Source organism: Pezoporus occidentalis, unplaced genomic scaffold (genome assembly GCF_034315485.1).
Source record: "Pezoporus occidentalis ecotype Australia unplaced genomic scaffold, CSIRO_AGI_Poc_V1 ctg25, whole genome shotgun sequence".
Classification (NCBI taxonomy): domain Eukaryota; kingdom Metazoa; phylum Chordata; class Aves; order Psittaciformes; family Psittacidae; genus Pezoporus; species Pezoporus occidentalis.
Window position 1 is genome coordinate 6,795,894 of NW_026914394.1, and position 27,739 is coordinate 6,823,632.

The 27,739-nt window shown below is 41.5% G+C and overlaps 1 protein-coding gene across 1 annotated transcript in view; it reads left to right on the forward strand.

Annotated features, from left to right (window-relative positions):
- FGGY (FGGY carbohydrate kinase domain containing) overlaps positions 1–27,739 on the forward strand; it is a 448,818-nt gene that overhangs the window by 40,325 nt on the left and 380,754 nt on the right. The gene's annotated exons all lie outside the window — the stretch shown is intronic.

The following is a 27,739-nucleotide window of genomic DNA, read 5'->3' on the forward strand; positions in this document are numbered from 1 at the left end:
AAGAACAAAGCCCACAATTATTAACCTTTCCACTTGTTCCCATAGTTTATTGTGACAAGACAATGCAATAAGCTTGAAGGTAATCAAAAAGCAATTCTGTAGTAGTGAGCTTAAAATGACAAACCTTTCCTTTTCTAAATAAATCACCATTATTCCCACATGGTCCATGCTTGACAAGTTTGTTTCCTTAGTAACAGAGTACTTAAACAGGGCTTGTGTGCCAAGATTATACCTTTAGCCACAGAAGTGAAAGAGGAGACAATAGGACAGAAAGTGGCCCACCCACCTCAGCTTGGGATTTAAATATTTATCAGCTGGGTAATGACAGGAGAGGAGGATGTGCAGGAGTCCAAGTTTGCCTATTTCCTCCAGGCACCTTGTGCTCTTACTGGAGTCCATGGACTCCACTACAGTGCCTAAACTGAATTTAACACTCGCTGATGTTTGCTCAATAGCTCACCTAATGTTGAGGTCAGCTGTCTTATAAATTATTGAGCAGATTAACAGTGTTAGGACTACAATAGATATAAAGGGTATCAGACAAAGAAGACATAAAGTGTGTCTGGCTCAAAGACAAAAGACTGAATAAGCAGAAGAAAAGATTTAATAGGGTATGGATACATTTAAGAGCTTTCTGTTTTGTTTCATCAGTAATTCAATGACTGATTGCTTTGTAATAGTAAGTGTCTTTGACTGGATGCACAAAACCTGATGCTATGCTTTACTGAGCTCAGTCCACTCCTGGAGTAAATCCTTCAGCCTACTCTGTTGATGCCTAATAAATTCCTAGTTCTCTTCCATCAAATACAGACAAGTGAAGCAAACACTGAACAGGCAAGCCTTTGGAAAGTGTAGCTTGGTCTGTAATTAAACAGGGACAGCTTTTCTAGCACCAGATTAGGCTGGTACAATGCACATTGATTTTAAGCCTTTCAGTATATTTTTTAATGTATTTTCTCCCTTGTCTGCTGATGGATTTCAAATTCCCCTTGATGAGCAAATACCATGAAAGGCACTGGAGCAGGATGCCCAAAGTGGTAAATGCCCCATCCCTGGCAGTGTTCAAGGCCATGTTGGACAGACCCTTGAGCAAGGTGGTCTAGTATGAGGCATCCCTGCCTACGGCAGGGGGTTGGAACTGGAACTTTCCAACCCAAACCATTCTATGATTCTATGTGGATCACTCTAAATTGGCCATTATATAGCCTATTATTTTTACAGTCCTAGATTTAGCTACCAGCCACTGATATACAAAAACCACTGAGCCAATGTCTGTAAAAAGCCCTGTGTATCCATAACACAATGCCCACTTCCCTTCTGATTTGACCATGTCAGCATGGTCACCATGTCCCAAAGAACCAAATCACAGCAGTTTGTCAAGTGCCAAGTAACTTAATGTGTTGGAAGGCAGAGAAAAGAATATCAATGTTTCTATTTCTTGCATCAACAACACCACTTGAAAGGCAGCATTGCTTGTTAACTGCAAGTAGCAGAGGCCAAGATTGTTTCTGCAGAGAAATTATGTGAATGAGTTTAAGCCCAGATTCCAAACTTAATTTCAAATAAAGCTGGTGAGATTGTAATGGTGATGAATTATATCTGTTGTTTACAAGTAAATTTCCTCAGCATATATAAAAGGATGTTTATAATGAATATTAAACTTGTGGTTTATAAAAAAGCCAGGCACGTATATCCTAGCAGACATGGCTTGTTTTAGATTTCAATCAAAAGCAACAGACTCCAACATTCATTATGACTTGAAGTATTATTCATCAACACTTCTAAATTACCAGCACAAGTGGAAGTATTCACCCATTTCCTCAGGCTCCCCAGCAGCCATCCAGCTTGCTCACAGGTTTGAACAGGCTCCTCAGGATAACCAAGGTTGCTGCTACTACTATGCAGAAACACTGCAAAATGAGCTAGCCAAGAGAAGACAAGATGATCTCCTGAAGGTCACCTGATGATAGCTTATTGTAATGAATGACAGAATGAATATTGTTACTTAGGTAGTTTTGAGGAGAGATTTCTCCTCTTCTTCAAAGTTATAGAATCTTAGAATCAGCTCAGCTGGAAAAGACCTTTAAGATCATCAAGTCCAACCATCCCCCAGCACTGCCAAGGCCAGCACTAAACCATATCACTGAGGGCCTCATTAACACCTCCAAGGATGTTAACACCCCCACCACTGCCGTGGGCCGCTGTTCCACCCTTTTGGAGAAGAAATATTTCCTAATCTCCAGTCTAAACCTCCCCTGGTGTAGCTTGAGGCCGCTTCCTCTTGTCCTATCACTTGTTACTTGGGAGAAGAGGCTGGCCCCCACCTCACTACAACTTCCTTTCAGGTAGTCAGAGCTAGCGATGCAATGAGAAGAGCTGGTGCTTTCATTAGCTACTGAGAATTTCCAATTACACTTCAGACAAACCATTTTACTTCATTTGTTACTGGCTTTCCAGTAGTGACCACAACCATGAGTCACTATCAGATGCATCAGTAGCGTAGGGATGTTAGTCCCGCAACCAAAATGCTCTTTTCCTGTATCTCCTCACCCACTCTCCCTCTTTTAGTGTAAACAACATTCAATATTGATATGTAGGATGAAAATCAATACAGAGCTTTGCTAGTAAACCATTTACCTCTATGCATGGGAAATAATGAGCCCTATTCCTTTAACTCTGGGAATTAGGCTATCTTCATAAAAATATATCAAAATATAAAACTTGCTCAATTTAAATTACTGACTTAATAACATATTTGCCCAAACATTCTTGGATGAAATATGAATTTGGAAGAGGTGCCAGATTAGATTCATCAGGAAACATGTTGCAGAGTCATTTAGAAAATATTAAAATGTCAACTTCTCTGCAATCCTCCCTCTGAAATGCAAGAGAAGATATTGTTCAGCTCAGTAATTCTATAGTGTTGTTTGCTTTCCCCTTCCCCCATGTTATGTTCTCTTCTAATTGTCTCCTGTTCCAGGAGAGGAGCAAAATGATCCGTTATTAAATGTTTTTGCTGAGTGCTTTGCTTTTACCCTCTCCAATCGGGAGTGAGACTTTCCCCCCTAGTACAACTTGCATCTTCCCAAAGCATGTACAGAGATTAAATTCTCTTGTTCTACACACTCGGTGAGAACCTGGCAAAATGAGAAATGCTTTCACAATTCTTAAGAAATCACATTTTGATCTTCCACCTGTGACAACCCAGTGTCTATCAAGTCTTTCAGTAAGAAAGTAGCATTCTGCAGAACAGGACTGAAGTAGATAGATATATTTGCAAAAAGATATGTACTGTTTGCACCAATTTCAAGAGCTGCAGTGCAGATTTATGCATTCCCTACTGGCAATTTGCATTAGCAATAATCAGATGAAAAAGCATGAGCCTGCAAGAATGACATTTCCTTCTGCACTTAAGAAATCAAGTGTGCAAAGCTACTTCCGAACATTTTTTAACAGATATTTTTAATCCCATCTATGACAGTCAAAGGTATTTGCAACATTTAACCTGTGCTTTAGAACGCTTTTTCATTAGCAGCTAATAAGTTGAATTAGTTTCCTTACCTTCTCTTTAAACATGAATATTTATACCAAGTAACTGTACAGAGCGTTCAGTAAGGGGAATGATGAGACCACCAAGGTGGATCTTTAAGGCTGGAGTGGATAACCCCCGTTCAGATGTCAAGATCAGCAGAAGGTTTATGAACTACACTGGCAGGATTTAACCTCTGACAGGTAGAGCTGAAACAATTGGGAAAATAATAAACTTCATTAAAATACTAGGCCTGAATCTCTGATCCTTTGACTGCAAACTATTGATGCCAGTAGCTCGTAAGTGTCAGGAGACATCTCTCAAACACATATTGACTGAGCCTGTTCTCATTTCACTGATAAATCCTGGAAAGACCCTGACTCTGGGAATAAGGTACCTTTCTACCACAACCCATTTGTTCCTCCATGCCTTCTGGCACTGGCAATGCCCCTCCTTCCTCTGGACTCCGAAATCTAGCCTGGACTGGGCATATTACACTTGTACCCCCATCCCAGAATCACGCACATCCTCCTCCCAGCACATCTATCTGATTGCCATAGAGTCCAGCCCTGCAGCAGCAGCACAGGGCTGCTGGGGTCTTCATCTGCTCTGGGGCAGGCACACGTTTGTCCTAAGCAGGTCCTGTCCCAGTTTGAGGACACCCTTCAGGGTGCCAAAAGGTCAGTGCTGAAAACCTCTTGCATAGAGTATCATCTGTATTTGGGCTTTTAAACACTCAGTTGCCAAGTAGCAACTTCACTGTCCCATGCTGGGGTTGGTCCCTCTCCAGTCAGTGGGAAAGGAACTGCTTGTGACTGGTATCACTCAAAGACAGGAAAGCTGCTAAGGAGCATTCTTTTGCTTTCTAAACAGAAAAGATAATGACTTGAAGCTTAGGTGCTCTGCTCCATCTCTTAGAAGATCACAAAGTCTTCATCCTGTATTTACCCAGAAACGTGAGATCTTCTGCAAAGTTCTGTGTTAGATCCAAGCTGTCGAGAGCTGTACCACATAAGAAACAAGGCCTGCGACAGGGACTGAAGTTTATAGACAGATCTCTTTGAAAGTCTCTTTGAAATGCAGTGTGTAAGCTCTAAGCATTATTAATACATTCTTAGTTACTGTGCTGATGTGCAGTTCGAATGTTTAGAATAAACTGTTATTCTAGTCATTATTCAAATCACTAGGATAAACTTTAAAACCCTCAAATAGCATTACTAAGTGTCTGGCTGGAATCTAATCTCTTTTACAGCTGAAAATAGCATCCTGATAATGTACTCTAAATGCAACTGATATAGTGGTGTCTGTCTGAATTTGCAGATTCCTCGAGACAATTACTCTGAGAGATGTGAATATCCATGGCTTCAAGACTTTTCTTCAAGAGGACTGGTACACACATGAGAGAGCACACTGACAGTAGCCTAATCTGAAAGGGAGGGGATTCTCACCCTCTGCTGCACTCTGGGGAGACCCTCCCTGCAGTCCTGATCCAGCTCTGGGGCAACAACACAAGAGGGACATGGAGCTGTTGGAGCAAGTCCAAAGGAGGCCACACAGAAGGCTGCGAGGGCTGGAGCAGCTCTGCTCTGGAGCCAGGCTGAGAGAGCTGGGCCGGGTCAGCCTGGAGAAGAGAAGGCTCCTGAAGGGGAGACCTGAGAGCAGCTCCAGTGCCTAAAGGGGCTGCAGGAAACCTGGAAAGGGGCTTTGGACAAGGGCCTGTAGGGACAGGCCAAGGGGAATGGCTTTAACCTGCCCGAGGGGAGACTGAGATGAGCTCTTAGGCAGAAGCTCTTCCCTGTGAGGGTGCTGAGGCGCTGGCACAGGGTGCCCAGAGAAGCTGTGGCTGCCCCATCCCTGGCAGTGTTCAAGGCCAGGTTGGACACAGGGGCTTGGAGCAAGCTGCTCTAGTGGAAGGTGTCCCTGCCCGTGGCAGGGGTTGGAACTGGATGAGCTTTAAGGTCAATTCCAACCCAAACCATGCAGGATTCTATGATTTTCAGCTAGTGGGGTAAGCCCTGGGTCTCTTCTTGATGCTTTTGAAGTCAGTTCAGTGAGCATAAACTAGAGGAGGATGCTGCAGCACTGCCTCTGTGAGGGAGCACTGCAGCAGGGAACAATCAGACTTATGATGGCAGAATCATTGCAGAGAACTATATTCTCTAGAGTCCCTCATGCTCTGAATTGCTTTAGTAATCACTTTAGGCCCAACTGCTTTTAGTGAGTACTTTACTCTTCTGTGCCAGCATTTCTTACGCAGATAGACAATTTTAGATTCATTTCTTGATTGGAAGATCATAGTTATCCAAGTCCTTTACTCATCAGTAGTGTGACATTCACAATCTGCCAACACACCACTCTGGGAGATTAAGTAGAGTAGATTTTAAATGGTATGTTATTGACATTTCAATTATTTAAGCTTGGGTAGAAAGTGACCAGATGAGGTTTAGATTATATGATCTGTCTCACAAAAAAGTTCTGCTGAAAAGGAGCAGATGAAAGAAGGGATAAGGGGCAGCTCAGATGACTACACATCACAGCTGAGAAGAGGCAGACAACTTGGATAGATGCACTAGGGGATAGATCCAAAAGAGCTTTGTAAAATAGTCCAAGTGATGGAAATGCTTTTTCTAAATACCTCAGGAAGACAAAACACCTCACGGAAGAAACATGAAGCAAAAGGCATTAGCGGCTAGCATGAAATAAAGGGTGTTATCAGCCCCAAAACTATCAGTATAAATCAGCCACCAGCAGAATTATAAAGCTAGTTGTGTGGTTTCTCATCATGGGAAGACCAAGATCCTGGAAGACTTCCAGTGGGGGCAAGACAATGTTACTGTGAATGGAATTATAGCACATTCTGGCTAAAGCCAGCAAAGGGCAGGACTCAGGAACTCAGGAAATCTTCCCTAAGCCTATTTTCCTAAGGAACACAGCACTCCATTAAAACCAGTTATCATTTTACTATGACAAAAGTGTAAGAAATGAAAGTATAAGAGGTAAATGATATAAAAGGCTAAGATTCCTGTTCATAGAAATTCACATAGGATATCTTGGAGTTACACAATGCTCTGTGTGACAGAACCTGCAGCCTGGATGGAAGACCCTGACCACAAAATGCCAAAACCACTGAAGTCTGTCATTATATGAACCTTTCATATAACAGTCTGCTTCTGTTTGCTGAAATACTTGTAAATGTTCTGTGTTGCAGAAGGTCAGAACAGCTGTCCAGCAATATCTGCATTCTTATATAGAATCATAGAATGGTTTGGGTTGGAAAGGACCTTAAGATCATCCAGTTCCAACCCCCTGCCACAGGCAGGGACACCTTCCACTAGAGCAGGTTGCTCCAAGCCAGTCCAACCTGGCCTTGAACACTGTCAGGGATGGAGCATTTACCACTTAGATTTTCACCATAGCCAAACAGAACTCAGTGGACTCTCTAAACAGGAATAAAATGCACCAGGTTTTTGATTTTCATTTACTAGAGTAACCTTTCCGTTTCCAGATACACACTGAGCCTCTTGCTAATGACTGCAGAGAGGGGAAGATGCAGTCAAGTGTTCTTTTTTTGTATGAATAATTATAATAATTAAAACTGTCACTGGTAAGCACTAAAAACGTGATGGTCAAAATGTTCAGCCATGGATGTCTTAATGCAGATATGTAATTTCCAATCCAGCCAAATAAGCAGGGGACTATTTTATAGCCAAGCATCTAAGGGGCTGAGAATCTACTTAAGAACTTCGATCATCGTCTCATTGATGAACCACTGCAGAATTAGTTGTCTTTTCAAGGAAGCACTTCAGCACATGCTTAAGTGCTGATGTAAAATGGGACATTATTTGGGAAATTAAGCAGAGTTAGGTCCCTAATTTCAGCATAGAACTTAAAACACTTTGGCATAAATGATGCCTTTCTGTAAAGATACTCTCTCACACATAAACAACAAATGAGACGTGTCTTACACTGTAAAAACTCAAGCCAAAGTATGAAGATTAGGATTTTCTCTTTAATTTTTAGAGGTTATCTGATTACCCAAATCTTATTGCTGGGGAAAACGTTTGTCATGTTACCTGAAGCCATGAAAAGAAAACAGTAAATATAATGAAGCATTAACACCCATCAGGCAGCATGTTTATAGGCAATTGTTTCCTTCACATACCTTGAATTGTATAATGAGACTGAGTGAGTTTTACTATGTATGAAGAACAGTAATCATCCTCAGGTGAACTGCCTGGAAAGCACTACTGCTGTTATGAAATGGAATTTATATGTAAAAAGAATAAAACAGATCTGAGTATTAAGTAGGTCCTTACTGACATGACTGGAAGCAATGGAAGAGAACCAGAAACTGCCTGATTTGTCACTAAAGAGAATGTGACCTAGAAAAGTACTTTTCCACTGTTCTACAGGCCCTGAAACAATTTCTCTTTTAACTTGAACCCTCCTTGATTCATCACCCTTAGGGCACCATCAAGTTTCCATTAGTAGCTAATTGCAAACTTGTCCCTACCTCAAAATCAGTAAATTCCTCTTTGGTCTTAGCTCGAACTGAATTCTTATAAGCCTTAAAACAGGGTTCACAAAGCAGTCTGTGAACTGCCAGCTAGAGAGGTTCGGTCTCAAAGGAGTGCAGAAAGCTCACCTCATGTCCCCATGTGGAGACCCAGAAGCACGGACAGCAAGACAACACCAATCCAAATGTGGCAGCATTACAGGATAATGAAAGAAGAGTGTAGAACAGGAAGCGAGCATGAATCTAAGATAGGTTTGGCTACGAGACTAGATGTTATTTTACAGCTTTCTCCAGAAGGACTGTGATGCAAAGGTGAATAAATGAAGGGGACTGTGTGTGAGAAACCAGAAGCTGAGATGTTGAAACCACCCTTCTCCTTCTCCTTTTCTCTTGGTCTTTCTCTCCTGAGGCTCAGCCAGTTCACTGTTCATCTGTGGCTCATCAAAACAGACATCCTTTCTATTTTATAGAGTCACAGATTGTTGGGTATGAAGATTTTCAAAGGTAATAAAAAACCCCAACCATTATTCCTCACTGTAAAGATGGATGGTTGCAGCTCTGAGAGGACATAATGAGTATGGAGCTAAGTGACCTACCACTTCTGATCCACAAGGAAACACGCTTTCCCTACCTATCTCCTTCAACTCTAACACTTGTCCCTTTCCCATCAGGCTCTGGAAGATCTCTTGGCTTGCACCACTGGCAAAAGACACTGCAAGGTTTGTTCTACTGTAACAGAAAGCCCAGACACAGGTAACTGTGAAATAACTAGATCATGGTGTAAAGATGGTAAGTTATTTTTCTACAAAATCTTCCTTTTGGAAGTGCAAGGAAATAATATTTTGTGTTGGACTGGATAACAGATGTTAATCCCATCTCCTCTTTGTGGGTGCACTCCAGAGCACATAACTAAGAAGTGCATCTCTACATGGAGAGAGCCAGCCTAGCAAGTGAATGGTGCCATTTTGCCCCATGTGTGGCATTCTGCACAGATTCTCTTTATAGGAACAGAAAAGGAGGAACCCAGGTGTTTTGTGAGTTGGGGCAGCTGACAAATGTAAAGATCTCATATATGCAGCCCAGAGGATTTGTTTTCCTAAACAAACTTGCAATCATCTGTCTTTTTAAATATAACTTCTGTGACACACAGAGGAGAAGCAGAAAGCGATGCCGAAAGCTTTCCATGCTCTATTAATTTTATTATGTAAATCCACTCCCCAATTGATGTTTTCATTCAAAAGTAGCACAAGATCCGTCATTATTCCTCAATGTAAAGGAAAGCAAAACAAGTAGTATTCAAGCAACTACTCTCATTTGGATTATTATTTTAATACAGCAGTATTGTCTGTAGGTAATTTTTAAAGCATGTTTGAATAGTGATTCCAGGCTGCTCCTTCCCAGAGGCTCTTTAGCTCTGTCAATATTTATTACTATTGCTTTTGTAAATACAATAGAAAGCAGAAATGTTTGACTTTAACCTAATAAGCAGATTTTGAGAAATGGACAACAAAATCACTTTTCTGCTTTTTGAGTTATCTGTCTCCATAGCTAATAATTCAGCAGCAAAGGGAAAGAAAAACTCACAGAGACTGAAACCCCATGGAAATACGTGCAAAGCATCCTCAATGTTCTAACGTCAGTTCTACTGCCATAGGTGGTTATTAAGTGATAGGACAAAGGGATGATGGGTTCAAACTTCAACAGGGGAAGTTCAGGTTAGATAAAAGGAAGAAGTTCTTTACTGTAAGGGTGGTGAAGCACTGGAACAGGTTGCTCGTGGCTCCCAGTTCCTCAGAGAGCTGTTGGCTGTTCCCTGCTACAGCAGGTTAAAAGGCTGTAATAAGGCCTTAATAATGAAGATATTAATTATGTATGTTTAAGTATTTTACAATAACTGATTGGCTGCAACAAAGATGAGAGTTTTCTTCGTATTCTTACAAGGAAGAGGTGTTTGGAAAATGTGAAAGTCTGCAGCCAAATGAACAAAACGCACTGCCTCCAATACTGGCATTGCTGCTAGAAACCCTAGAGGACAGGTAGTCCTGAGCCAAACAGGAGGTGTTTGAGGCCAAACCTGAGAAACTTCCCATTGTGTGTGAGAAAGGAAAGGTTGTTTCTCTACAGAAGCCTGAATCCAACTTGACATTCACACTCTTCACATGGTCGGTCACTTTTCAAGGTTCACTACACATTTCCTGGCACTGAACAAAATTCCAGTTGGGGGTTGAGGAAGAGTTTGTGAAAAACCCCATGTGAAAGCGCATGTCCCCATTTGGCACTGGGGAACTCAACAGCACCACATTTGTCTCAGTTCTGTTTTCTGCCAGGTTTGAATAGGGTTTAGTTGTTTAGAGTTGCATTTTGCTTATGAGCATACTTTGGGTGTTTGGATTTTCTGGCTCAATTATTTTACTATAGAACAACTACAACAGAGTCTGTGTTTTACCCCACGAAAAAGGCAAGTATATTTTCCAATTATAAGGGCAATGTAGCACTTGTATATCATTATGAAGCTGTTAACAAAAATACTACATTTTCATTAGCTAAAAGGCTATTTATCCCTAATGAGTTAAAGACTTAAGGCAAAATTCTGCTTTCATTTACACCAGCATAAATCTGTAATCCATCTGAGTGCCTTTGGATTTATATTGGTGTCAATGAAAGCAGAATTTGGCCTGAATGCTTTTGGGTTTGACTTTTTAATCTCTTTTCACTTTAAGAAAGTCATTATTCACCAGTAAGGACCAATCAATAACAGTAATACTGGGGGGAAGGAGAAATCAAAGGGACTTCTTTATTTCCACCCCCACGGATACTGTAGAACACATCTATTGAAATACAAACCATAGCCTAAAAGGTGCAAAGAAAGAACAAACTTCAAGAGTGCTTTGCAGCCTGGATGCTGATGCACATCTACATCTGAATGAGAAACACAGAAATTGAAGCTGGCCAAGTTCTAGGACTTCCCTTTGAAAAGAATAGTAACTGGGAAGCAGTTGACCAACAGTAGGATGTGTTCTGGGACCAGTAGGAGCTGTCTGAAGTGTAGCCTACCACAGCAGAACACCTTTGCACAATATTCAGCGTTATCAATCTTTCTTGAGAATTTCACGGTCTTTACATTGGAGAAAAGTTGCACTTGGTAAGACTTTTCCACTGGCTTCAGGGAAACAGTAATCTTGTATTACCAGATTTATACAGAACTGATTATACCGGATACATTTATACAACACAGCAAATCACAGGTGTATACGTGCCTGACAGGCTGTAACACCTCCATTAAAGCAAAGCATGCTATACCAATGATGTTTATATGACCAATACACTTAGGCATTTCATATGCCAAACTCTTGAAAAATGAAATTATAAATATGAAAATATGAATATATATAAATATATACATATATATAAATGTATATGTATTTAAATATAAAAAAAAAGTCAAAAAATAGCAGAGAATCTGTACAAATGATCTGGAAGTAATTAATGTGTTACCTCTTGTATGGGAACTGTAATGCTCCTGTATTCCTGTATGGGAATAGCTCTGCTAGGGATTGACTGCAGGAACCTTAACAACAAAGGATTTATTGATAGCCAGTGATAGTACTACATGTGGCATGGACTAGTGACCTTCACAGCAAACATTCTGGGTTTATTTTTCATCACATTTCTTTCTGTTGCTTTGTAACTGTAGCACATTGTACCTGCAACATCTGGTCCCAAAGCTGAATTAGTACATCTGACTGGTAAATGACCTTCCGTAGCTATCAGCAGTACTTCTGCATCCCATGGGTTTTGTGCAACTCTCTCAAATGTTTGGAGTACTAGGTAAGATGCAATCCTCACTGATGCATTAAATTTCTCCCTAATTTAACATTACATCAACTCAAGAAAGCTTTTTTGCAGCTATAAAGGCTACTTTTTAAAAGGTAGGTAATGCAAAGGTAACATGTCTGCAAACACAACAGAAGTTATTAAAGAATCGGAAATAATAGAGATGGTGATGAGCTGTGAGACCAATCCCAATGGAACATTTTCATGAAACCTAAAAGTTAGATTTAATAAGTCAAAGTATTAAAGAGAAGCTGCAATGGCTGAGATTTCCAAAATCTGTAAAAAGATCAACTTTCTTCTGGTGTGAAGGCTGTATTTCACAACAACATTTGTTAGGAAGTCTGTTGATTACAGATTACTTAAGCCAAGGATAGTTGAAAACCCTAGGAACCCATGGTTGCATATTCGGTCATCTTGCAGAGGCCACCACAGCCGTTCCTCTCCAAGTGTGACCTCCTTTCAGCTAACCCAATAGGTCTGTTCATTCTATAGTCTTGGAGGCAAAGACAAGTTCTGTTTGCAATACTGTATTCATGTACACTAACAGGAGTGAGTGTAAGCAGAAAGCATCAAGTTCTTGTTTGTCCCAGTTTTTAAAACCCAGCAGATTGTTGCTAATGCACATTTTTTCTGTCTTCCCTGATTGATTCAGCTAGTGCTTTTATTTGCTTTCATCCACAAAAGTATTTGCCAGCAGTAAACAAGTAATGTAAATACAATTAAATACAAAAAGGAGGTGCATTCCATTGCCTGAATAATTACCCGGGAAAATATTGTAATAAGCATCAATAAAACAATGTTTAGTGTAAAAGAAGTAGATACATGCAGCTGTAGGAATATTTCTCAGTATGAGTAAAAGCATAATTTCTCACTCTGCTTTACTTAGTTGAGTTCAACTATATAATCCTATTAGCCACTAACCCCTGGAGAGTATAAATAAAAGTAGAGTCACTGAGGGCTAGCATCAATTCACATTACATGGCAGACAGATGCAGTGAAACACAGCCCTTAGGAATCAGTGAGTCCAGTTTGAGCATCTGCATGGAGCTGATGGGGAAAAAAAAACCTTTTCAAGTATGAATTAAGAGAGGAGGTTCCTGCAGTGACAATGACAATGTTTCGAGATGAAATGTCCCTGCATCTTCCAAAGTATTCTTACTTTCTCTTGTTCTGATCAACAAGAACAAAAAGTCTCAAGCAAATAGCAAGGGAATAATACCATGATCCCACCAAACACACTTTACTCCCTGCCCACATCCATCAGATCTGCAGTTTATAACATGCATTGTCATGTTCTTTGGAGTAAGGAAGCAATTGTATCACTTCTCTGCTGCTGGACTGGAGCACAAAGGAACTTGTTTTCCTGGGCTATATAGGAAAGCTGTGACAATGCAACAAAATTAACCTGGGAACAATTAGATATAGTCCCTGGCCTCTGAGCTCTTTGTTCTTCCACTCTTTAGGGCTAAAGGCTGGTAAAGCAGATCTATTTTTCTAGTCTCTAGAGGAGAACAGAGGAACCCAGTACACAGGTTCAGGAGGTTTTGTTCTTCTGTCATTTGTGTTACCGTCTGGTTTCTCCATTGCAGCACACATGTTAATCTGTCACAGGTTTTCTATCGTTACTGAAATTCTCCATTCCTTTTGTTTCCACTAGCTTGTTTCTCCATTTTTTTATCCTCACTACCTCTGTTTATTGGGGTACAGCCTCTTTTCTTCCACTTATTTGCTTTTCTCCCTTTTAGCATGTTTAACACATCTTTGTACGGGGCCTCACTGCAGCAGAAGCCAGTGAAGGAACTGCGCACCTACTGCTGATGTGTAGGATACACAAAAGGTAAGATTAATCTAATTCTTCTTTGCATCTCGGGTACCTGAGTAAGGGATAAATAAGGACTCTAGTGCTCTCTGGCTCTCATAGCTCGTTACTTGTATTGAGGTATCGAGGTTTAAAGTCCTGGGAGAATATCAGCCACTGCAGAATTGGCTTTCAAATTCAAAGAGGGAAAAAAGCACATTCAGTATTCTATCTATAAGGAGAATGATGATTTCAAAGTCATGGGGCATGAAGCTCAAGCCTTTATTGTTTCCAGGTTGTGATGAATATGAATGTCTCAGCAAATGAGCAGACACTCTTTGGGAAACATAAGTGAAAAGTCAGCTTTGAAAGGCAGGCCATGAAAGTGTTACTGAGGACCTTCTAAGTAAGCAAAAGTACTTGCAAATCAATAGGTGTCAATCGTAACAAGCATTTCAAAACTGCACTCGTGCCTCATGTGAAAAGTGAAGATTGGAGTCAAACCACCAAACTAATTGTTATTTAAAGCTTAGCAGAAGATTTAACCCCATATTTAACCCCAGAAGATTTAACCCCAGGCTTCTAGTGCAACAGTTTCATGTGTTTTTTGCCTTCTTTCCCCATTCAGGTTAACTTCCAAGTCTCATCTGACCTTTAAAAAGCATTCTTCATCTCTAACCTGAAAGAACTTACATTGGTTCTGCATGGGCTTCCAAACACCCTCACAGCTTTATCAACCAGAAAGATTTGTTCCAAAGCATCATCCCAATCCCATTGTGTTCATGTCTTTTTACACTTACTTCCCCATTAGTCTATTGGCCATATTAAAGAAGAGGCTCCACTGACGATACTCCTTGCAGAATTTCATGAAATGAAATCTACCATTTCCCACAAGGATCCTAGCACATTTACTTGACCATTTCTGAGGAAAGCTGAATCCTATTATTGATATGCCACTGATTTATATCAGGAAGGCTCAACACCCAGATACAATTTATCTTGGCCTAGTGTTTGGAAAATGAAATATTCTGTATCATGTACTTTGACAAATGTATCTAGGCACTGGATCCCAGAGGTAGCTCTAACAAATAGTTTCATTCTTGCATCCTTCTAGAAATGCCTAGACCCAGCAGCTTCCCAGAATTGCTTTTGGAGACTCACATTAAGTAGTCTCATTGCTTTTGGAGAGAATTAAAACCAAACCACTAACCCTCAAGCTCAAAAGCTGCAGAACTCATTTATTTTTAAACAAAATAATTACAAGAAAAACACTAACCACAAAACCTTCACCTTTAAAGTCAAGCAGCCTGACTGAATTTGTCCGTGGAAATCTTACAGCAGTAGAGAAAGAAGCACACGTTAAAGAAGTGAGGATCTCTTCCACCAAGAACTGAGGATCTCTTTATTTGCTCTGAATGCAGTCATGTATCTAATCCTACCATAAATACTGTATGACTAAGTTAGACTGATTTGATGGCAGCTCTGTAAGTATAAAACCCCTTGACCTGACGTACCAGCTCTGCTGCTGCCATCAAGATGCTGCTGGAGCTGAGGGTGTGGGCAAAGCCTCAGAGCTACATCCTCACCTAGGACACATGCCATTAACAGTTGAAACTTAGATCCCTCCCTACCCAGGTGGCTCAGGCTGAGCTGGGAGAGGGGGGTCTAGCACAAATCCTCATGTGGCAGGACACAGTTTGTGAGTTGCTCATGAGATGCAGGCTGCAGACAGATGTACAGGGATTGCCATTGGGATGATGACATTTACAGTTGGACGTGCTCTGCGTTACCATGGCATTCAGGGTACTTAGGGCGCTGCAGTAGCTCTGTGCTTCTCCAAGTACTCTGGGCATCTGCTCACTAATGTCTAGTTGTTCTTGGCTCCAGAAAAGCCAAGTGGTAGGTTAGATTCACCCATAGTCCATGGCATCTAGGCAATGGGTTCACACCTCCTTGCCTCCCCATGGGATATTTCAGCAGGTAATTTTAATCATCTCTAGATATCAGAGCAAATTCTCCACCAGCTACAGCCATGGAGTAACACTAATTATAGAATCATAGAATCAACTGGGTTTGAAAAGACCTTTAAGATCATCAAGACCATTTCCCCAGCACTGCCAAGGCCAGCTGTAGCAATTGAACTACCACAGGAGAACCAGCTCTGCCTGTGTCCTTTCCCAGCTCCCGCTGACCTGCATGTCCCAAAACTATTAGCTTTTCCAGAGACCTTAATGCTTTCTGCCAGTGAGAGAGTAAACTGGGCTCAAAGGATATGAAAATACATTGCACTATCAGTCCAGAGAACAAGGCTGAGCTCAGAAATTGAAGTCGAGCTTATTGTACAGAGCAGCAATGCATCTGACCAACTGGCTAGCTTGGGTAGTACTGCTTGACTCTGCCTTGGCATTGCCACTAAATCCTCCAGTCTCAATACACCTCTGTGGAGATGACATCGTGGTATCAAAATGAAATGAGACTATTTAAATGCAAGACTACCATGGTGCTAGTACCATGTGAAAATGAAACTAACTCCATGTAACCCCACAGGGAGCAAGTTACAGTTTGAGAGGGAAATAAAACAATGTAAATGGATGTTGCACTGGACTTAATGAGCCCACTGAGGCCAAAGTCTGTTACTGAATTTGTTTGGGCATTCAGCTTAATTTGTGCCATATATCTTGAGCTGGGTGCATTGTTTTACTGGAGAGCTATTAACTAAAATTAACATGCATGTTAGTGTTCTGGCAGGGTTTGACCTAAGCTGTGAAAGCAAAGACACTGGAAGTGTGGCATTTTCTTCCTGAGTGGAAAATGTCACTGAAACAGCTCAGTGATACAGAATGAAACAATGACTATTCTAGCAATGGCAAAGAAAGATGATGACAAATTCATTGGAAATGAGAATGTGAAAACATAAATGATATGGGAAGGTGGGGATCCAGTTGGAATCAAGGCTTTTGGGGTAGGGAGGGGGAAGTGCAAGTGAAATGTCATCATCAAGAATCTGAACGGTGTGAAAGAGCAAAAAGCTAGTCCTTAAGGAAGGTGTAATGGCACAAAGCTGAGCCTAAGAACTATCAGTCTGATGCCCAGGAAGAGTCTTGTGCTAGTGAGAGCTGCTGGGCTGTGACAGCAGGAGGTTCCACCCGGATCTCTGTGAGGTGTGCTGGGATGCCTGGTAAAGAAATACATGTTCATGTGCTGCTTAGCGTACCAGCAGTGACAGACTCATGTACCACATGCTGTAGCTATCCTGAGCAATAGCAACAGGAATATAGAAAAACTTGTATTTTTGACAGCTGGAAGTGATGTCACAGACACTTCACCAGACAGCTTGAGGTCTCAAGGTCTACCTAGGCAAATTTCCAGTTGGAAAAAGGACATAAGGAGGGAGGCCCAGAGCCATGGTCATCCTCCCACCACAGTGCATCTATAGCTCGCCTTTTGAATCTATTTAATACTAAGAAAAATAAAAGTAGATACTAATTACCCAGATGATCACAAGACTTAAATAGATTAATGAGCAAAGACACTAAAAAACTTATTATCATTTATTGAAGAGGAAGCTGAGATTTATCAGGAGTCTCACAGGAATAAGAACATTTCTCTGCTTGCTGGTGACCAAAGGAAGGGATGGAGATATTCCTGACTGAGATTAATTTAGGTCACCCTAGTGCTTTTCTCAACATGCATTTCCACAGCATTCCACAGATGCTCCCAAAGAAGTATTATAGTTCACGAGGTCTATAATGTCAAAAATACTCAGGGAATCTGTAATCCTGGAGTATTTCTACAAGTCCTGAAAGTGCACTTGATTTATGGCAACTGGCCTTACTACCAAATCCCTGGGAAGTTTTGGCTTGGAACTACATGCAGCCACTACACAATTCCTGTTCTATTGAAGGTAAATGTAACAGGTACTCATTTAATAAAAATTATCTTCAAAAGACAGAAAACAAACCAGAACTTGATTGGTGTAGATCAGGAATTACAGACATGATAGATGTTAGAGCAGCTTTCAGGATACAGGAGAGTAAAAGAATATTAAATGTGTGTTTGCTGTGCATCGTCATTCTGAAACTCCCAACTCTGCAGAGAACTGAGAAGAAAAGCACAAGAAAACGCAGCAGAAGCTGGAAACACTGAAGTCTGACCCCTAGATATTGCCTATCTAATTTAGGAATATGACTTCCCATGCCTTTCCTGTGACTGTTCTAAAGAAACACAGCAGATTGTGATTCAAGAGAGAGAATTCCAAAACCAGTGAGCTGAAATGATTCCCTGGATACAAAAGTTTAAAGCTGCAGGCTGCAGGACTAACCTATCAGTTAACTTCAAGAAAGCCAAACTTTCCAGATCATAGAAACACAGAACCCTAGAAGGTTTTGGGCTGGAAGGGACCTTAAAGTTCATCCAGTCCCAACCCCCTGCCACAGGCAGGGACACCTTCCACTAGAGCAGCTTGCTCCAAGCCTCATCCAATCTGGCCTTGAACACTGCCAGAGATGGGGCAGCCACAGCTTCTCTGGGCACCCTGTGCCAGGGCCTCACCATTCGCATAGTAAAGAACCTCTTCTTAGTACCTGATATAAATCTTCCCTCTGTCAGTTTAAAGCCTTCCCGCTTGTCTATCAAAAAAAGCTCCTCTCCAGATTTCTTGTCGGTCCCTTTAGGCTCTGGAAGACTGTTATAAGGTCTCTCCAGAGTCTTCTCTTCTCCAGGCTGAACAAGCCCAGCTCTCTCAGCCTGTTCCACATCCGGGTTTCAGGTCCAGCACCCTCCATTCTCCCTGTTATCAGGTACAGGCAGCCTATTTCCAAGCCATCAAAGGATCAGGCTCTGGGAAGATTCTGATCTCTGGGTATGTGACAGTTACAAATGATCTGTGCAGGCCCTATGACAGGCTGCTTACTCAGTAACTGATGAGCTGGTGTCCCAGAGAGCAGAGCCCATGTATTTAGTAAATGACAGAACCTCTGTGTTGATAGAATCTATGTGAACAGTAAAGAAAATCAAATACAGATGTGGGAAAATGTGGAAAATCAGAGATCACCTCCCCCCAGTTCCCCAAAGTTATATTATAACACTAATGAAACCTTAGTGTAAAATGCAGCTGCTACTTCCAGGATGTATGCACGGAATCTACCTGGTGATAGTTCCCCAGGCAACCCTGCAACCGTGGCATATGCTAAAAGAAACTGAATGGAGAGTGGAGTGGCCAGGCTCTGTTATAGTCCCTGCAAAAGTGGGAACTTGAAAGCATCATGTCCTGATAAACCACACAGCAGCTGGCAAAAGAGGAAACTAGAGTTGTATTTGTAAAAGCAAAGCAAGAGGATTTTACACCCATCTAACAAAGTGTGTATGACTAGAGTCTGACTCAAGCTCCATAGGCCTATAGTTAAAAAGTTGAAACCTGCGTTACTATGGAGAAGCCTGGACAGATCCAAGGCCTCTCACAAGGTCATAGTGAATAACACTGATGAACAAAGAACTGATAGGAAGAGAGAAGGCTTTACCCTTGTGTAGACAGATTAAAAAACAGAGCTAACAAATCTCTATCAGGAAAGGCTATCCTTGAAGCCTGGGACAGCACATGGACATTGTCAACATATGGCTTCACGTGGCAGCAAAACATGACTAGGGTGTCATGATTTAACTTCATGAAACCTGTCTACTCTGTGTCTTGGTAGGAGGGTTACAAGGAGTTACTATCCTCAATTAAACGGTATTAATATGTGAAATTAGGAAAGGGAAAGCAGGGAAGACTCCACTCTAACTTTCTGGATCAGTCCATGAGATCAGTCTGTCTCCTCCACCATAGGGGCACCTACTGGGTAAGAACTGCATCTTATGTGTACTCAGTTACTAACTCATGCCGCTGGTTTTAGTCATTATAATCTGGTTGTGCATCGCTTCCAGCTTCTTTTTGCAGACAGTCTCTGTCACCGGCAATCACAAAACTTTATATGGCATGATTTTATATTAATAAATATTTATTCCATAAACTGTTATTCCATAAACTGTCAGTGCTGGTCCTTTGTGGGTGCCAGCAATCATATTCTTATAAAGTGAGCAGACGCACTGAGGGATCCCCCTTATGCTATTCCCTGAACCAGTTAGTGGAATCACCTCTGATCCAGCAAGAATACTCAGGGTCCCTATAATGGTGCAGTGACAGACTGAGTGGACACAAGGGTCTCAGCTTTCCTGGGGCACTGATACAAGTGTGAGCAAACATGAGGGGTTGAGAAAATCTCCCCTCCACCTTCACATGACAACACGCTTTACACTAAATGCCCATGATGGATAGACTTGTCTTGATTCCAATATATTAATTCAAACTACACATGTAATCCAAAATTTTCCTGAAAGATATTCTTGATTACAGGAATGCTGAAGCACTGTGCTTTCAAGTGGTTGCAAATGACAAAGTGCTACGCTTTGCTCCAGGAAAGGATTTGGGTCCATATTCTGAATAAAGTCTGTAGCACACTCTCGCTAGCTGCAATAAATAAAGGGTAGGCTTCGATTTGTCTATGTGACAGTGTGAATCAAAGGAAGTAGAGGGAACAAGCCCCCCACCACATGGTATCTATGAAATGAGATGAGGAGGGGTGGAGAAGGTGGTTCTGCTTCTCCCACAGAGCTTTGGCCAAAATCTAATCAGATTTGAAAGAGCAAAGAGCTCAAACCTCCCACCTGGAGGGACCTCGGAGACTTCACCTTTGTGTTCCACAAACAGTGCACAAATCCACGTGTTTTATTGTCAACGTTAATCACAACACTGAGATTTCAGAAACATGCTTATACTAAATGAAAGAATTCTGCAAGATCTTAAGTTTCCCAGGTGCCTACTTTGGGGTCTTTGAAGCCCACCTGGGGGAGGGGGGGTGAGAGATACAGATATAGAGATACAGATAGAGATTCCCTTTCCTAAAAGGGAAAGAAATAACTCTCTCCTTTCCACAACTCACACACAGCTTTATGAGGTTCCTTTGTACCAGAACCTCTACAACACCAGGAAGCTGTGGTTTTGCCAAAGTTTGTTGGGGTTGATTTCATTTTATTCTCCATTTAGGTAATGTAGAAGCAAAAATTCCTAAATTAATTGTCTCAGTATCTCAGTTTCTTTGTTCCATTTTTGTTTTTTTCCTCTTACCTTTTCATCAGGTCAACCTGACGGACTAGAGCAGACATGTAAAACCACGATCTCACTGAGGCCAGTGAGGTACTGCAGGCCGAACATCTGAGTTACCTAACCTGAAAATGTTCTGTCCTACATTCAATTTTATTATAAAAGATGCAGGACTTCCTGGATTAGCCTTTTGAACTAACAAAGATACAGAGTAAGCCTTGTCTTACTGAAAACATGAAGTCACTACTATCTGCTTGCCAGTATGGTGTCGCATTCAGATTTGCACAGGCCAACATGCCCATCAGTGTCTGCGACCTGGCAAAGGTTGTCCTCTTGGTGGGTGAGTTTTATGACCTTCCGAAGATGGGGGAATCCAGTCCAATGAGCAGCTGCAACAGCAATCCTTTCATCTCTGACCTCCAGGCTAGATTACTACAACTCATTAGACTGTTACAGTGAAACATGCTAATACATTGCACATTAAGAGTCATTGATGTACCAGCACCTGGGGTGAAAGTCTCTATAGGAAGAGTTCAACATGCCATGCATTACTTGCAGCCACTGCCATACTCCATGGGTTAAGCCACTTCATCTGCCCTAGGCTCTTAGCTGGCAAAGCTTTTCCTGTTATCTTGAAACAGAAGCAGAAAAGAGCAGCAGCTAGAGCAGCTACCTGGATTTAGCCTTACATTTTTCACAAGGAACCAAGTTTAAAGTAGACAAGCAGGGAGTAAGAAATAAGGTTAAATGGAAGAAGCCTTATAGGAAGATAGAGGTCACAAAGCAGCTCTGTCTGGTGTTGGAGAGGATGAGCTGTGCTTATGGATCCTGCATGAGAAGCTTGCATGTTTTGTTCCATTGCTGCAGAAGGCAGAACTGTGTGCATAGTCTATAAAATGACACCAAGTCCAAATGATCATGAGGAATATTTTAGATATAGGGAATATATATACTAAATATATATATATAGAAATAGTACACCATTATAGCAAGCCATTCTTATGCAGGTGAAGTTATACATGGAAAAATGGCATTTTTATTAGTGTATTAAAATGAAGCAAAACTGGTATAAGTGTTTGTGGGGTTTTCCTCTAAAAATAGCTATGTTTTTGTTATGGCATTGTGGTGTGACCATCAGCAGCCATGTCCCTTCACAGCCACACCTGATACCTGTGCAGGTAATGACAGGCAATGAGTTCCAGCCTGACTCCACATCAATGGCAATAAAAGGGAAGTTTAAAGATCCCCGAATCTGTTATTGCTCTGGAAACTGATCAGTGTATCCCATCACAGAATCATAGAATAGAATAGTTAGGATTGGAAAGGACCTTAAGATCATCTAGTTCCAACCTGCCTGCCATGGGCAGGGACACCACACACTAAACCATATCACTCAAAAAACCATGTCAGGAGAACCATCTGAACACCCCTCTGCTTATGCTGCACTCATTCTATTAGCTGCCCTTGTTATCCTCTGCAAATTCAAGGTCCTCCTTTTTAAAGTCCTAGATGTATCAGCTCAATATAGCCATTAAGTAACATCCTCAAGATGTGATGCCTCTTGACATGCATGTCCCACAAGCACCATGAAATGTTAAAACTGAAAGTCCAGAGTTCAGAGATGGAGATTTCTTCAGGGATAGCCTGACTGGGACCTGCTCACAGAGAAAAATCAACACATCCAGAGGTCTCAATGGCTTCCACATCCACGCAGAAAAGTTATTTCAGTGGGTCCTCTCTCTTGCAATACTGACAACAGAGATAAACAGAGGTCAGCATGTCAAAAGTAAGTTAGCATTAAAAATAGCTTGCCAGAATGAGAAGAGAGACAAAGCAGCCATGAGGAATTGAAGCTAGGACAAATTTGAATACTATACCCTGAAACAGACAGTTCTTCTTTAATACCAGACAGAGACATGTTCAGTGTGCATGTTATGTTAGCTATGCCCACAAACACCTCCAGTCACTGAAGCTGCAGCCAAGGCAGGATGGAGCTGCATCAGAGGTGTGAGAGCAGACAATGCAGGATGAGCAGCATTCATGATAGCAGTCACTACTTAAGACAGAGGAGTGCTCTCAGCACAGCCCCAGGATACACTTCAGCTGAGACACAAGAATTTGCCCTTGTAATGCTCAACCCACCATAGTGCCCAAGACTGTCCATCACAGTTATTCACAATAAAAGAAGTATTTAGAGTAAACACTAACACCTTCCATGGACTTACCCAAATTCTGGCTTAAGGGTTAGCATGGGATCAAATTGTGCCATCACACAAGCCACCTGGCAAGAGGGGTTGGAACTGGATGATCTTAAGGTCCTTTCCAACCCTTACTATTCTATGATTCCATGAGCGTGCAGTGCACAAGTCTTGAGGAATACCTGGTATCAATGACTCTGACACACAGCAGCAGCAGAGTGCAGTTGCTTCATCTCGGGTAGAAAATACTCCCCATCATTTGGTAACAAGCTTCCTTGTCACCAAATCATCATAATTAATATAACCACTATCATTAGAGCTGAACTTTCCAGCCCAGTCACATGAAGTAAATCAATTCCTTCTGTGTACTTTTTTTGGATGTTTTCCTTCCTCTGTGGTTAATTATTTAACACTTTTTTTCTAAGCCCTAATTCATGCCTCCTTCCTGCTTACTGAAGATAAAATGTCATCTGTGCAAGAGCTCATAATCAGCTGATTCTGACAAGCAGAGGATAAAGCACAAAGGGAAGAATATTGTTTTAAGGAGGGAGAAATCCAGATCTAACTGCTGGGACTTGTGCCAGGGATTTCAATGAGAACAGAATAGAGGCCTCATTGTTGACAGCGAAAATTGGCCCCTGCTGCTTCTCAAGGGTTTTGTTTCCTTCTAGCTTGTTGGCTGAAAAAGTGGTGAAACACAGACCAGTATAGCCCCACCTGTGTTATCAAAGTAATGGGAGGGTGATACAGCTGAGGATACAGCAAAAAAGTGGGTGAAACCCCACCAAACACAGTGCTAGCTCAGGTTCTGATTGCTTAGAGAATCATTTGCCATTTGTTAAAATTCTTAAAGAAGACATAGAAATCTTCTCCAGGCTCAGCATCTGACGACAGTCTTTGTATACCTGGCAGTCTCTGAAATCCAGTTCAGACACATTCAGTTCCTCTAAATACCAAGCTCAACTATTTCTCTTCACTCTTTCAGTTCATGAAATATTTCACATGGAAAGGGGGGGGGGGGGGGGGGGTAAGAGAGAACACCAAGCACTGAGGCCACAGAACAAAACCAGAGTCTTCCCATTTCACCCCTCCTCAACAAGCAGGCTTGGGTGATGTTAAAGAACCACCATCTCTTCCGCTTTCCATTATCCCTCATAGTATAAATCAGAATTCTAGAGAAGAATATAAAACCAGCCTATCCTAGTATTTTCATTTTCTCTTTGCCTTAGATACATACTCCAATACATCCTTGCCATCCTTGAATTTATTTGCACACATCTCTGTTTCATTGAAGACATACATTATAGAGCATAGGAAACTGAAACCTGGAGTCTCCATTCCATGTCACATTAGTCCATTCTTACATTTCAGAGTCAAAGAGGCTCTCCAGGATGGCTGTGTTGAGATCCAAAAGCACCATCAGGCTTTAATTGCCCTGAGCAGCCTCAGCAGGAGCCTCTGCACAGGTACCTCCACCCAGGGCTCCATGTCAGCTCAACCCTGAGCCCTGACAAGCTTTGCTGGAGTGAAGCCTGTTCCCTGGTGATCTCCACAGGTTGGCTGAGCCTCCAGCTTCTATCCTGGACCAGGTCTGTCACCTACAGTTTGTCTGATAGTCACCAGACTGTCAATGGGACCCAGTTATATCACCAATCCTGTGTGAGATGACCAGCCAGTAACTGTTAGCTCCCAGCTCACTTTCCTTCATAGAGCAGCCTCATTGACTGGTTGTAAGGGAAGAAAAAAACCCCAAGCCCCAGCACATCAGAAACACAGGTGGAAGCACACGTCTTATGTCCTTAGAGCACAAATCCTGCTTTAATCACAAGACAGAGACAAACATCCAGTCAGCACCAAAACAGAATGTTCTGTTTTCGTTACCTTAGGGCTAGAGGAAAGCAGACCAGATATGCAGTAGGGGTTTAACATTGGCTACTCCAAGTGTAAATCCAATGGTGCATACTTGAGTTTTGGATGTACAATTTTTCAGTCAGTCAGTCTCTCCTTTCTGATCATTTCTGCTGAAGGCAAGTTAAGGCTTTGACAGCAGCTTTCTGCAGTTATCTGCTACCCAGATAAAGAACTGAAAGCCTTCAACAGAACCACAGGAGATTCACTGCCTCACAAGGATAATGTTTGGAGTTTACTCTAGGGAAGAGTCACTGCAGTTAACAGTGAAAGGAAAAATCACCTCGATAATTTACTAAAGCCGGACTAAAAATGAAGGTGTTTCAGGGCAGCAGTTTCAAGCCCAGCTCAGGCAGCCCAACTGCCACCTTGTGGCTAACAAATCCTCCTGCTGCAACTTTGCTACTCCATCACCTACTCCATTATTTATTCAATGCACGTATGGAATAAATGTGACTACACCATATCCCAGACAGGAATAAGGAGTTCTGATTGTCTAGAGTCCAAATATACAATACAGAGGAATATTGCTGGAATCATAGGATCATAGAATAGTTAGGGTTGAAAAGGACCTTAAGATCATCCAGTTCCAACCCTCAAGAAGAGGAAAAGAGATTTCATTTCATTAACTCAAGTCTTAGACTGCAGAGGGTGGTAGGAGTGAGAGCATCTGGGTTGGGGCAGGAGTCATCTAAATTCAGGTACTATTCCGTAAACACTGATCTGACAAAGGAAAACCAACTTCAATACCTATATGAAAAAAAAAACCATTCTTTAAAAGCCTGGGGAAAATATTTGACAATTGGGTCAGATACCCAATCCTCTCTGCACTCCTAGAGTTGAGAAATATCACTTTTCTAGCACATTTATGCATCTTTTATGACCCCTTGGATTGACTATTTGTAAAGGTCAAAAGTAGTACTTGAGACTATGTAGAAGCTGCAATGAAACCTGCACAAGAACTTTAGAGCTTCCTCTAAGGTTTATCAAATGTTCAGCTCATTTAGCACCCTCATTAGCTTCTGTTGCTTATGCATGGATCACCCTTTCATCATATTGATTTAATGTTGAAATGTTGGTTTCCTCACCCTACCTCTGTGGCACTTGGTTAATTTTCTACACTCAATTGTGTAGAAAAGGCATGATAAGAAGCTGAGAGAAACTGGAGGGCCTTCACCACAACATCATTCATGAACAGGATAAACCCCAACTTGCAACATAGTGATGGAACTCACTATGGAGAGCAAACAAAAGACAGAAGGACCACAAGGGTGTTTACAATATGCCCCAAGACAGTAATCACTAACACCTCTTTCCCATGAAAATCTACATGCCAGTGAAAGCTGAAGGAAAAAGCAGCTCAGATCATACACCAAATGCCACAAGGACATTTTTAACTTCCACTTGTTAGATGAACTGTTTCTAAGATGAGCTATCAGAGCTGCTTTGTAGATGTGTCTCCGCCGGCTTTTCACAGAAAGGGAGCAGCAAAATGACCAGATTCCTAAATCTTATTACCTTTCTTTTTGCCTGTTCCCTGCAGCTCAACTGAAACCACTGTCCTGAACTGTTACATGGAGCTGTGTGCTCTGTAACAGGTGCCTTCAGCTAAAAGGTTTACAAACTCAATGCTTCAAAATGAATGTGTTTAGCACATATTTTGGTATCTGTCATCTATCACAAAAAAAGGGCTCTCACTGAGCAGAGTTTCGATCAAATTAAGATACAGAAGACAACCATTGCAAATAGAAAAGTATTCTTCAGCAACAAAATACCAATTTTCACATCTGTTTTGCTGGTCTCCAACAACATGAAAGACTGGATTAAGGATATTATACAGGTGACTAAGCTACACACCATGTTTCTATCAAGTGCTGCCCCACCAAATGCTGCTTATGATTTGCTAATGAATCTAGTATTGTCAGAAAACCATTTTAAATTGAAATATTTTAGTAAGCTGCAACAGAAGTTGCACATTTTTAGAAGGTGATAGATATCAAGAAATAGCAGACTGTTTGAAACAACGTTTATGCTTAAAATATGACTACTGCACATCTCCTTTTTGTACTTTCATCGTTGTTTTACAATTGAGCTCTACTGAATTACTTTTCTAGTGGATAAATACTGTACATGCCGCAGTGTGAAGAGACATCATGTAATGTATACTAATGAAGCCATTATATCTGTAGAGGAGATCATATCTGAAATATCAAATTAGCAGGAATTAAACATCTCAAAGGATTAATGAAATGTTATGGAGTCATTCACTTCCAGGTCAACAGGTTCAATTTCAGCTTCGTTTAATAGTTATAATGAATTTATGTGCTGGAGAGAACAGTTCTCTGCATCCGTTAATGAAGCAGGGTAAAAACTCCTGGCTCATCCCAGGACCAGCAGACTTCTACCAGCACAGCCACAATAATGTAGCCAGGAATATTTTGCTAGGCCTATATTTGGCACATAGCCTTAGGCTCTGGGATATCAAACATCACATTGACTGGATGGCTGCAACATGTGTAGACAGCAAAGAGGGACACCAGAGACACACAGTTCTCTTTACAGATCTGCCAGCAATTGCTAACCCCAGCAATGAAGTTATCACCGACAGAACATTCAACCCCAACTTTTATGTGACTTAGTTAAAAGTCAATTCTGCTTACCCAGGTTCCTCTGCCAGTAGCACTTGCTGCTGTCAGCACAGACACCTGCAGCATAAGAAAGATGGGGCAGGGGCACGTGAAAGGAAGAATTGTAGCTGACTTTAATGCAGCATTACCTTACAGCTGATCATAGCATCATATCATAGAATGATCTGGGC